This window comes from Sus scrofa, chromosome 3 (assembly GCF_000003025.6).
Source record: "Sus scrofa isolate TJ Tabasco breed Duroc chromosome 3, Sscrofa11.1, whole genome shotgun sequence".
In the NCBI taxonomy this organism is placed as follows: Eukaryota; Metazoa; Chordata; class Mammalia; order Artiodactyla; family Suidae; genus Sus; species Sus scrofa.
Window position 1 is genome coordinate 87,351,093 of NC_010445.4, and position 11,057 is coordinate 87,362,149.

Consider the following 11,057-nt stretch of genomic DNA (forward strand, 5'->3'; position numbering starts at 1 on the left):
CAGGCCAAGAACTGAACCTGTGCCATAGCAGTGACAACACCTGAAGCTTAACCACTGGGCCACCAGGGAACTCTCCACTTTGCACTTAAAATTCTAGCATCTAAGAATCTGGAAAGTGTAGTTACACTAAAAAGGTAAACTAAAAGGAAGTTTGGAACAGATACTGAGTTCCAATCCACTCTGTCCACAATGGTCCATCTTTTTGGTACTCATAACCACTCCTTTAGCCCTACTTTTAAAGAATACCAACAGCAATAATATGACTTATTTCATTTACTTTAAAAACATGCCTCTTCTCCTCCAGAAGAGATGAAAAGTTTGACTACTCTAATTTTTTTTTTTTTTGGCTTTTTAGGGCCACACCTACAGCATATGGAAATTTCCAGTCTAGGGGTTGAATTGGAGCTATAGCTGCCGGGAACAGACATTGCCACAGCCACAGCAATGTGGGATCTGAGCCACGTCTGCAACCTACGCCACAGCTCACGGCAATACAAAATCCTTAATCCACTGAGTGAGGCCAGGGATCAAACCTGCATCCTTGTTGATACTAGTTGGGTTTGTTACTGCTGAGCCACAATGGGAACTCTGATCCACTTCTCTATTTCTCAGTCATGTTCATTACTCTTCTAGTTCAGTCAAAAATCTCAACTTTATATTCTGTACCCTAAGGATGAAGTTATAAAGTTTATCACCAACAAACACATCTTATAAAAAGTAACGGGGAAAACAGAGTCAGACTAGGAAATTGGTTGAAATGTTACATTAAACAACTTAAATTGTTTTTTTTTTCTCCATTACCGAAGGAGGTCTATGGTCTGATAAGAGATTTTCTTCACTGCCTTCCTACTGGAGTTGAAGAAAAGCCCTGTCAGTAAAAACAGCAGGTCTGTGGAATGGTGAAAAGAGAGGTAGGGAAGCAGTGGTGGGGCAGCGGGGGGGAGGCTCTCCTTTTCCAGGGATCCAGGCCTTAGAGAGGGCAGGCCTAGACCAAACTTAGAACCACAGGCAAAGCAGCCAAGCACTACCAGAGGGAGGACTCTGCCCAGGCTGCTGACTGGGGAATGTGCTTCTGTGTATGTACCAGGCAGCAACACTGGCTCATGTGTGAAGTCTTCTTGAAGTGAGGGCTTGAAGCCAGCAGGAGTCATTTTTGATACTTCTTCTCCCACCCCTAAATATGGATTTGTAAATTGAGAAGAAGTAGGTGTTGGACGTGATATGATAATCAGTCTTTTAATACAACTTAAATGATAAAGACTCTCAATTTTGTTTCTCTAATCCAAACCAAGCCCTGAATTCCATGCTGGTCTCTCCAATTGTCTCGTCAACATCTCCACTTAGATGTCTAATAGATGTCTCAAATTTTAACATGTACAAAACTGAACTTTTTGGTTTTTTGGCTGTGCCTGAGGCATGCAGAAGTTCCCAGGCCAGGGAATCGAACCCACACCACAGCAGTGATGATGCCTGATCCTTAACCCACTAGGCCACCAGAAAACTCCCAAAACCAAACTCTTTTTTTTTTTTTTTTTTCTTTTTTCTTTTTAGGGCTGCATGTGCGGCATATGGAGGTTCCCAGGCTAGGGGTCCAATGGGAGCTGTAGCTGCTGGCCTGCGCCACAGCCACAGCAATGCAGGACCCAAGCCGTGTCTGCAACCTAGACCACAGCTCATGGCAATGCCGGATCCTTAACCCACTGAGTGAGGCCAGGGATCAAACCCACAACCTCTGGTTCCTAGTTGGATTCATTTCCGCTGCACCACGACAGGAACTCCCCAAAACCAAACTCTTAATTCAAACCCACTCCCCACCAAATTTGTGCCTCCTGCTGTTTTATCGTCTTAATAAACAGCACTGCAATGACCAGGAGCATAGCTTAGTTAGGTGCCCCGGATTCTTTCTCTTGCATACATACCACACCTGATCTACTAAGCATTCCTGAATTACCTTGAATATATAACTCTGACTCCAACTATTTCTCGCCTCTTCCATTCCCATCTCTTCTAGCCCATGACCCCACTTGCACTTGGACTGTTAAACCAGTCTCATGACCATTCTCCGACCTTCTAGTCTTTCTCTTCCACAGTTTCCTTCCTGTGTGATTGTGACCCTTTTAAAGTAAGTCATAGTTGTCACTCTCCTGCTTAAAAGCTTCCAGTGGCTTTGCATCCCACTTGGAACAAAATCTGAAGTCCTTGCCAGGGCCTGCATGGCCCTAATGATCTGGCCCCTAGTTTTCTCTTTGTCATTTCATTTGTGCCTAATGTGCTTGGTCTACACAGGCTTTCTGGCTATTTCTCACACTCCTCCACTTTGTTCCCATGTCAGAGAACTAATCCCCCCAGGAATTCTTCAGCCTGGAATGGTCTTCCCCAAGGGCCTTTCCTAGTTGCCATATTCAACATAGCTCTCCACTCTATCACTCTGCCATACTTTATTTTCTTCATGATTCTTCTCATTACCTAACATTGTGTTACTGTATTAATCATAACAAAATACCAGACTAGGTGGTTTAAATAAGAGAAATGAATTTTCTCACAATTCTGGAGGCTAAAAATCCAAGGTCAAGATGCAATCAGGATTGGTATCTTGTGAGATCTCTTTTCCTGGCTTGTGGAAGACTGCCTTCTCACTGTCCCCTCACATGGCCTCTTTCTTCTCTGTGCCAGCATGGAAGGAGAGGATAAGGGTGGGGGTCACTGGGGTCTTCCTCTTCTTATAAGAACACTAGTCCTATCAGATTAGGGCCCCACCCTTATAACCTAATTTAACATTAATTCTCTCCCTAAAATGTTATCTCCAAATACAGTCACATTGAGTGTTAGAGCTTCAAACATAAATTTGGGGCAGGGTCACTTCAGTTCATAATAGTTACATATAGTTATAATTGTTTACTGGCTGTCAATAGAATAAAGGTCTAATAAGGCAAAGACTTCATCTATTTTGATCAGCATCATATCCCTAGAACCTATCAGTCCTTGGCTCTGATAACTATTAAATAAATTACAGTTTCAGTGATAACTATTAAATAAATGAATTATATGATAAATGATTGAATGGATAAAGTCTGAAAATGATATCAACCCAAATTTTTAGCTGGCTAGCTTACACTTTTCCATGATTGTTACTTTTTCTATCTGTCTCTACACTCCCAGGACGTTTATCAGCAGGACTCTAATGAAAGGGGATATGGGTCTTGATTTAGGGGAACAAGGTATTGTTTCTGTTTACTCAGTTAGTGGACCAACTCTAAGAAAACTCTTCCCAAGGGACCACCCTGGCTGCCCAGGAGCTGCTGGACAACCTACATTCATTCTCATTTGAATTTCTTGGCTCATTACGCAGCCTGAGGACTGTGGAGATAAAAGCAAACTCTTCATTAACCACAAACGAGTTAAAGGAGAAAAGAGGAAACTGTTTCTTGGGGGAAAGAAGAGAGGATACCAATTACTTTGAAATATATGACAATTTGAATAAGGGTGCAGATTTAGTGAAATTTTGTTTTCTATAAGAGATAGTTTAGGTCCAATATCTTTGAGATTAATTTTACCAAAGCAGGAGTTCCTGTCATGGTGCAGTGGAAATGAATCTGACTAGGAACCATGAGGTTGTGGGTTCAATCCCTGGCCTTGCTCAGTGGGTTAAGAATCCAGCGTTGCCATGAGCTGTGGTGTAGGTCACAGACGAGCCTCGGTTTTGGTGTTGCAGTGGCTGTGGCACAGGCCAGCAGCTGTAGCTCCGATTAGACCCCTAGCCTGGGAACTTCCATATGCTGCAGGTACAGCCCTAAAAAGACCAAAAAAAAAAAAAAAAAAAAAAAAATTACCAAAATAAAAATATCATTTTATTGTATATGGACAAGACCCATATCCCCTTTCATTAGTGAATTTTCCCTCCTCTACCCCAATAGATAATTCCGATTTTTCGAAAAATAAATACACTCAGCTGGTGCCAAGATAAGTTCAGTTTGTTTCTCTGAGTTCCATTTATGTGAATACTTGCCCTTTTGACATTTTCCCAAACCTTGAGCTGCCTGTAGCATGTTGATGAGTGGGAGATCTTTCAACTGTGGGAACCTTGATTTTCATGCAAAACCTAGTGTTTTGCAAAATGTACCTTGTTCAGATGCCAGATAGGCCTTAAAAAGTGGAGCAATTCACAAAGAGTGCTTTATGTCTTTCTTTTGGGTCTGTGGCACTGGGATAGGTTTTATAACCCCTATAAATGCTCTGAGTTCAGTACATTTCATATCTGACATTAGCAAGAGCTTATGAAAGCTTCTTGCTCATTTGACTGGTTTTAGCAACAAAATATGTCAAAGAAATTCTAAGAACTAATTTTATTAATATTACTCTGAGGAAAGTTCCTGTTGTGGCTCAGCAGGTTACAAACCCAACTAGTATCCATGAGGATGTGGGTTTGATCCCTGGCCTCACTCGTGGGTTAAGGATCCTGCATTGATGCAAGCTGTGGTGTAGATTTCAGACTTGGCTCGGACTTCGCATTGCTGAGGCTGTGGCATAGGCTGGCAGCTGCAGCTCTGATTTGACCTCTAGCCTGGGAACTTCCATATACCATAGGTATAGCCCTGAAAAAAGCAGAACAAAAACTAAACCAAAAAAACACAAACAAACAAATATTACCTGAGGAAAGGTATGACTGGGAACTGTGTTCTTTACAGAGAACCATAGTGTTAGACATTTTCTCTGAGGTGTTCAGAGTACCTCAGAACTGGAATATTTTCAATTCATAGAGATGGATACTGAAAATTTAATTCTTTTTTTTCTTTTTCTTTTTTGTATTTTCAGGGCAGCACCTGAGGCATATGGAAGTTCCCAGGCTAGGGATCATCTCCGAGCCTATACCACAGCTCATGGCAATGCCAGATCCTTAACCCACTGAGTGAGGCCAGAGATTGAACCCACATCCTCATGAATACTAGTTGGGTTTGTTATCGCTGTGCCATGACAGGAACTCCAAATTTAATTCTTTTCTTAAACTTTGTGATCAGGGACATTATTCAATCACTGCCCACAAGTAGGGCAAATAAAACACAATAAGGAGACACAGACACTGTATTCTTGTTAGAAAGGAGAAGCAACATATGGAACTATGGGAAAAAAGTATAAGGCACCAAAAAAATTAAATAATGTGGGTAGGTGGTGGGGAAACCTGAGTGAAAAGTAATACAGAAAAAATAGTCCTACTCCTTTTTCTTTCCCTATCATTGTAAAACTGAGGAAGAAGTATTTTTTTCCTTCAAGCACTGAAAAATAAGGGCTGTTAGGAAAGCTGTGGGAATTGGAGTAGTTGGGGAAGATTTTAGAAGGTGTGGGTAAGAAAGGATGAAAGTTCAATTAGCAAATATTTTCTGAGTGTCAATTTACACAAAGTCTGAGGAGAAACAAAAATAAGACATATTCTTTACTCTAATAAAAGGTAAAGGATTATTATTATTATTATTTTTGTCTTTTCTAGAGCCATTTCCCACGGCATATGTAGGTTCCCAGGCTAGGGGTCTAATCTGGCCTACGCCAGAGCCACAGCAATGCAGGATCCCAGTCACATCTTTGACCTAGACCACAGCTCATGGCAACGCCGGATCCTTAACCCACTGAGCAAGGCCAGGTATCGAACCTGCAACCTCATGGTTCCTAGTCGGATTCGTTAACCACTGCACCACAACAGGAACTCTGGTAAAGGATTATTATTATTATTATTATTACTATTAGTATTATATTATTATTATTTTTAGCCATGCGTGCAGCATATGGAAGTTCCTGGGCCAGGGACAAAACCAATGCCACGGCAGTGACCCAAACTGCTGCAGTGAAAATGCTGAGTTCTTAACCCATTATGCCACAAGGGAACTCCTAAAGAAATTATTTTTATCATTTAAATCATAAATACAATCTGGATCTAAGTAAATTGCTACTGAATTTGCTCTGTTTATCATCATAGGACGATTGTCAAAGGTAGGATCTGATGGCATTTAACCAAGCCACAATTTTCAACGTAACACTTTAATCTTACTAGTGAACTTTCAGTTGCCAGATCTGTGGGTTACATTAGCTTAAAAAGAGCTAGGGGAGTTCCATGATAAAAATAACATATGGAGGAGTTCCCGTTGTGGCTCAGTGGATTAAGAAACTGACACAGTGTCCGTGAGGATGCAGGTTTGATCTCTGGCGTCACTCAGTGGATTAAGGATCTGGCACTTTTGCAAGATGCAGCATAGGCTGGCAGCTGCTGCTCCGAGTCAACCCCTAGCCTAGGAACTTTCACATGCTGCAGGTGAGGCTATACAAAGAAAAAAAAATATGGAAAATATGAGTGTCATATGTTACTAAGACAAAATCAATCATTCCCCTCATGTGACAGGACATTTTTCTGAGCCCTTCAGTGTGTTCCCTTAGGTGGAAGACAATAACAGAGAGTGATTCATGGGGCAGATGCTTCTGTGAATAGAAAGCACTAGAGCATATTATTTACAAACATGGACTGGAATCTGAACTGCTAGCTCAGCCAAATGTACTTTAATTCTTGGAGCCTCATTTTCCTTACCTGTGAGTTAAAGATAGTAAAAGTGAACATGGAGTATCTGAAGGGTTTAGCATAGTGCTTAGCATTTAATAAACGTTCAAGAAGTGACAGCTATTATTTTTATTATTATAAAAGCAGAGTCTTGGGTAGCCTGTTATCTGAAGTTCAAGATTGTTCACAACTGGCTTTTTGCGGGATGAAATACTTTTTTAGAGGTGGTTAATGAAATTTTTTCCAACAAATGATTTGTCAATATGGCTTAGGAATATTAATAGCTATAAGGAAGTATGTAAAACTAATCCAGGGAAAAAACAATTTATAATTTCCTGGCCCGATTATTAACATTTTCTAATCTATGGGATGATACTTCAAGCTCTGATAGAATTCTTAACAAATTAGTTTTTACTGCTATTAAAGACCACTGATGACTAATTTGCAAAATAGTATTTCATTGAGAACACAGAATTAAAGGTTAGAACCTTTTTAGAACATAACAAACTTCACTATTTTTGGCTGTACTACTGAGTGAATTCAGATAGTAAAGCAGGTTTGACTTACTGGGTTTTACAACCTACTTTGCTGGACTTTCAAGGAAATTTGATCATTACATACTTACATTATGAATATTACGTTTGTGTGTCAGGTAAATATGGAGAACTATGTATTTTTTTTAATTTAAGGTGGAGCACAATTTAGTCTATAGAAATAAGCTATTAGAAAGCAATTTAACTGATTTGAAATATATAATGTAGTATATGATTGGACATGAATTGTTTAGCATTATTTCATAGTCTCACAAATGTCTCCAATAGTTGAGATGATTACTAATTCCATAACTTATGCTTGATTTATTTGCTTTTGATGAACACTTTTTATTTCAAATATAAAAATTAGCAAAATTTTGGAGTTCCTGCCATGGCACAGTGGGTTAAAAATCCTACTCCAGGAATTGCTATTGTGGCTCAGCAGGTTAAGAACCCAACTAGTATCCATGAGAATATGGGTTTGATCCCTGGCCCTGCTCAGTGCGTTATGGATCCAGCATTTCATGAGCTGTGGTGTAAGTCATAGACATGACTCGGATCCTGCATTGCTGTGGCTGTGGTGCAGGCCAGCAGCTGCAGCTGATTCGACTCCTAACCTCAGAACTTTCATATGCCACAAGGGTGGCCCTAAAAAGCTCACACACACACACAAAGGATCCTACTGCAGCAGTTCAGGTCACTGCAGAGGTGTGGGTTTGATCCCCAGCTGGTGCAGCAGGTTAAAGTATCCAGCATTGCTGCAGCTATGGTGTAGGTTGCAGCTGCAGCTCAGATTCAGTCCCTGACCTGGGAACTTCCATATGCTGCAGATGCAGCCGTAAAAAAACAAAACAAATCCCTGCCCCCAAATAAAAACTAAAAGTCTTAAAACTTTGCAAATAGGCATGGATGAAAAACACTACAAACTCTATGCCATTTGTTAGTAATTTTGCTCTTTTCATTTTTTAAGTTTTGAGACTGTAAGGCCTACCTTTACTTTCTTTAGAGATGTTAAGGAGCAGAATTCCAGTAGTCTTCAAATTGTAGCTTCTTCTGACTGAAAATGAGGAAAATATGCTTATTCTTCTTAATCACTGCAAAAAAAGCATCAGTATACTGTGTTATTTCTAATAGAGAAGACTTAGGAGATCCAAGACCACAGTGATTAGAGCCAAGACTGGTGTAAGTAAGCTCTTAACCTCTCACCTTAATTCTGATTGGTTATATACCTTATAATGTGTGGTCTTGATACTAATATGTAAATTGATAATTCCACTTTTTTGAAAGGTGATGGAGGTATTAATTTAGTTCATTGACAGTGCTATAATACAGTAAAAGTAAAGCATAACAGTGGTATCCCCACAAACTCACACTCTTCCCCTCAGGATCTTTTGTGTTTCATCACATGATACCTGATTTATGAATGACCTTGTGCACCAGTGTCAGTCCACCTATTAAATATTAGTTAAGCTTAATTCCGCTTTTACAGATGAAAAATTAGTAGAATTTTAAATATATTTGTCTCATAATCCACAAGATCATTTCACCTACTTACACAGCCTACTTTGAGACTACTGGTATCTGAAACAGAGCATGCCCTTGGCATGTAGTGGTCCATGGTTTCTCTACCACCCCTGCCAAACAACTGAAAAAAGAAATGGAGAAATGGACTTTTTAAAGCCAGTTACCATGGCAATATATTTTGAAAGCTTTTACCTCAACAGCTCATCATAACGTACATCGACATACATGAAAATTTCTATGTTGAAATGGAACTGTAGGAGTTCCCGTCGTGGCGCAGTGGTTAACGAATCCGACTAGGAACCATGAGGTTGCGGGTTCGGTCCCTGCCCTTGCCGTGAGCTGTGGTGTAGGTTGCAGACACGGCTCCGATCCTGAATTGCTGTGGCTCTGGCGTAGGCCGGTGGCTACAGCTCCGATTCGACCCCTAGCCTGGGAACCTCCATATGCCCCGGGAGCGGCCCAAGAAATGGCAAAAAGACAAAAAAAAAAAAAAAAAGAAAAAAAAAAGAAAAAAAGAAATGGAACTGTAAGCACTGGTAAATAAAATTACCCAACACTTTCTAGGCTGGCTGATATTTCATTTTCATTTGAGAGTCTGATTGTGAATACTATTTCTTCAAAATTTAAATCCTGATTTTTATTTTCCTGTTAAGATTGAGATCATTTATGTTGGTGCTACTTGGTCAAATGTTGGTGCTCTTTGGTGCTACTTGGTCAAATAATTTGACCTGACTATGTACTACAAAGTTTCAACTTTGTCAAAAATAAGGTCAAGCTTTTTTGTTACATCAGACTGATTGAAAAAGAGAGTTCACCAGGGACTGTACACAAAGCTCACCATTAAGTTTAACCCAGATAATTTGTTGCCCTTTATTGCCAAAGTCCCTTTAATTAAGAATATAAGGATATAGGAGTTCCTGTCCTGGCTCAGCAGTTAAGGAATCTGGAGGATGCAGGTTCCATCCCTGGCCTCACTCAGTGGGTTAAGGATCTGAAGTTGCCTGGGAACCTCTGTAGGTGTGGCCCTAAAAAGACAAAAAGGCAAAAAAAAAAAAAAAAAAAAAAAAAAAAAAAAAAAAAACCTAAATATATAAACAAGGCCTCACCTAGTGGTATCTTGAAGAAAAACAGGTATGCTAAAAAGGAAAAAAAAAAAAAGACTCCATGTCACAAGATTCCTGTAAAGATTATCTACTAGTTTTTTCCTGGAAACCCTAATCAGGAAGGTTAGCATGTGAAATTGTTCAAAGTGAAGTGCTTAAGTCAGCATCCTCAATCACTGAAGAATTGATTTAAAGAGAATCAGGAGACATAATCAAAATGCAGATCCTTAGAATCTAATTTAACACCCCCCCCTTTTTTTAGGCTGCACCTGTGGCATGTGTAAGTCCCTGGGCCAAGGGTTGAAACTACACCACAGCAGGAACCTGAGCCGCTGCAGTGACAACACTGTTTCCTTAATCTGTTGTGACACAAGGGAATTCCAGCACCCACCTTAAGAGACTCCACTTTGAGAAAGACTTCAAATTGTAGCTGAGCCCTTTCCTCTGCCTATTAGGAATTTAACCTACTTTTATAGAAGAACGGCTGCATAGTAGAGGCAGCAACAGATAATTTAAGAGATCAAAATTCTTCTATTGATAGGGGACCCAAAATTTAGAAGGGATATGTAGATACCTGACCTAGTCCTCTATTCATAGAAGTTTAAGCTATTAGCCAAGAAAGAAGTCTGCTTATTTTTAAATTATGATTTCTATTTTTCAGAACTGTCTGTAGTAAACTATACCAATACAGTTTTTTAGATTTTTTTTTTTCTCCCTCTCTTATAAAAGAGTTTGGCCTAAATATTCTCATTGTGTCTTTTGGAACATTTCACAATTCTAACCCCCTCCCCTCCTATAGCTATAATCTAAATGTGAAGGTAAACCTCTTAGTCTTAATTCACTGATATAATAAATATAATTCCATAATTTATTAAATAAATTTTAATGGCTTTGGTCTCTGATGTTATTATGTTAATGGGAGACAAGGGAGTTATTAGGAAACTAACACATACTGGGAACCTGGTGTTATGTACTGGGACTAGGCGTTTTATACAGAGAAAATTAACGCACTAATACAACCACATTATGAGGTAAGTAGTCTCTACAAAAAAGTAAGTGAGGCTCAAAGTAGTTAAATGCTCTGTCCAGGATTATGTAGCTAGCAAGTTAAAGAGTATCTGGACCTAGGTTTGAATTCAAAGTGAATGCTATTTCTACCTGTGCCTCTTCCTACTAAAATCTATAATAGCCTTCTAATAGTCAGTTTTCTCAAACTAAAATATCTTTGACCAGAACTACTGAAAAGGCGGAAAAGTAAAGTATCTTATGTCTACTTTTCTGTTCTCATTAAGATATGTACATACAAAATACAACAGGATGCTGTTGTTGCAATAGGGTAATGGAGAAAATAAAGAAAAC